At 49.9% G+C, this 2,398-nt stretch overlaps 1 long non-coding RNA gene across 1 annotated transcript; it reads right to left on the bottom strand.

Moving 5' to 3' along the window:
• Positions 1 to 395: 395 nt before the first annotated feature.
• On the bottom strand, positions 396 to 1,759 carry LOC111529680. Its single transcript, XR_002727503.1, has 3 exons — positions 1,717 to 1,759; positions 624 to 764; positions 396 to 516 (listed from the first exon to the last, which is right to left on the bottom strand). It is a non-coding gene; the product is annotated as an uncharacterized LOC111529680 (long non-coding RNA).
• Between the last annotated feature and the right edge of the window lie 639 nt (positions 1,760 to 2,398).

Below are 2,398 nucleotides of genomic sequence, written 5' to 3'. Positions count from 1 at the left end.
AAGGGCCAGGCGAGATGGCAGCCCACTCTCTTGGTTGGCTGCAGCCAGGGGAGGAGAAAACTAAGCCCATGACTTGAGGCAGTAACTTTATAAAGGGAAAGGCAGCTAGATTGTGGGGCAGACACTATGACCAGAGTTTAGGCATGGGTTTTCCTGCCTCAGGCAGCATAGGAAAATCAAGCCGGAATGGTATAGGTGGTGTCAGGGGCCTGCCTGCCTCATTGAAAGCCAAAGCTGGCTCTTGAGCCTGGACTGAGAACAAGGGCACAATCCCCACTCACAGCCAGTGATGGGAAGTGGACCAGCAGAGGAAGCAACAGATGTGGATGCTGATATGTCTGATTGGGAGGCACATTCTTGTCCCTCCCTTCCCTGTGATTCCACATTCAGGGGAGGGAGGAAGGAGGCTGGGAGAAAGAAATGATGCAGGGCTTCAATCTATAAGAAAAATACCTTGAGGAGACCACTTCCTGGGCCCCATGGACAGCTGAGGCACAGCCCAATCCAAGAAGACTCCTTTTGGAATGAAAGAAATGGATACACACAGACCTGAGATTAATGGTCCTGAAGCACTAGCAGAAGCCCCAGGTAATCCCCCCAACATTCCAACTAAAGCCTCTCACCTTTCAGGGTCCAACTTAACTCATCCTTCCATTCTCCAGGGTTTTGTGACCTCCTCCTCAGCCCTGATTCCATGGCTACACACGGCCTTCACAGGAGTGACCCACCCCAAACAAGAGGCCTGTGGGAGGTAGAAGGATTCCCTGAGGAGATAACATATGCAGATGTGAGGTCACCTACACACAGTTCACTTCCTTTCATAGATACGATGATCCAAGAATCCCAATTCTTAGGATTAGAAGTAGCTCTCAGAGAGCATTCAACCCCCAACAGCCCCCTCCATGCTAGATCCCACCCCTGCTTTGAGGCCTCAGAGCTTGGTGGCCACCCAGGCCTCCTGGCTACTAACAGCAGCAACAATTCCTATTGCCTACCACCATTACTACCTATTGCAGGGGGCAGAGACTAGGCACTGATGAGAACGAGGGGAGTGGGTGGGCTGGGGTCTGCAGAACCCTGTCCTGTCTATAAGGTAATTTCCACTCAGCTCCAGCCCATGGAACCATGAAGAAGTAAACCCAGTAGTGAAAGGTAGTATGATTTTCAAGGGAAGCTGAAAATTGAGGGCTGGGTGCGGTGGCTCACGCCTGTAACCCCAGCACTTTGGGAGGCCGAGGCAGGTGGATCACCTGTGGTCAGGAGTTCAAGACCAGCCTACACAACATGGTGAAACCTCATCTCTACTAAAAAATACAAAAATTAGCCAGGCATGGTAGCTAGCGCCTGTAATTCCAGGCGTAATTACAGGAAAATCACTTGAACCCAGGAGGCGGAGGTTGCAGTGAGCCAAGTTCACACCACTGCACTCCAGCATGGGCCACAAGAGCGAAACTTGTCTCACAAAAAAAAAAAAAAAAAAAGAAAGAAAGAAAGAAAAGAAAAGAAAAAAGAGGCTGGGCATGGTGGCTCATGCCTGTAATCCCAGCACTTTGGGAGACCAAGGTGGGTTGATCACAAGGTCAATGATTTCTGTCCTAATCATTCTATGTGCATTTTTATCTGACAAGGTTAGGAGTTCGAGACCAGCCTGGCCAAGATGGTGAAACCCCATCTCTACTAAAAATACAAAAATTAGCCAGGTGTGGTGGCACGCACCTGTAATTCCAGCTACTCGGGAGGCTGAGGCAGGAGAATCTCTTGAACCTGGGAGGTGGAGGTTGCAGTGAGCTGAGATCGCGCCACTGCACTCCAGCCTGGGTGACAGGGCAAGACTCCATCAAAAAAAAGAAAAGAAAATTGACTCTTTGTTGAAACTCTCACTTTTAAAATATTGGCAAATAATTCAGAAGTTAAGAAGGATGGATATGGGCAAACAAAAACAGGTCTGGGGCCCATATCTGGGACCCCCAACATACCATGTGCCCACTGTGACTATCTCACAGGCACAGGCACAACAGTCACTGTACCTGGCCCAACTCGTGGCAGACCATGTCAGGCAAGGAGTGCTGAGAAGACACTTCTCAGGCTGCATAGGCTATGCCTCACCCTCCCCTCAGTGCTCTGCCTGCCTCCAAACCTCAGCCAGGACATTCCCCTCAAGTGCCTGACTCTTCCTCCTAGACCAGTTCAGAGATCACCACCTTCCATACATCTGTTCAGCCCACTGTGAATGCAGAACGTCTCAGAACTGCCACCACCCTCTTAGCCCTGAGGGTCTCACTCCCAGCAGCATCCCATGCCTACATCTCTGCTTTCTGTCCTAATCATTCTACATGCATTTTTATCTGATCAACCCTACCTAAATTACTAAGATCTAAGTACGGCAGGTCAAGTTAAG

This window comes from Piliocolobus tephrosceles, chromosome 6, assembly GCF_002776525.5.
Source record: "Piliocolobus tephrosceles isolate RC106 chromosome 6, ASM277652v3, whole genome shotgun sequence".
Lineage (NCBI taxonomy): Eukaryota > Metazoa > Chordata > Mammalia > Primates > Cercopithecidae > Piliocolobus > Piliocolobus tephrosceles.
This window is presented reverse-complemented; position numbering and strand designations above follow the sequence as displayed.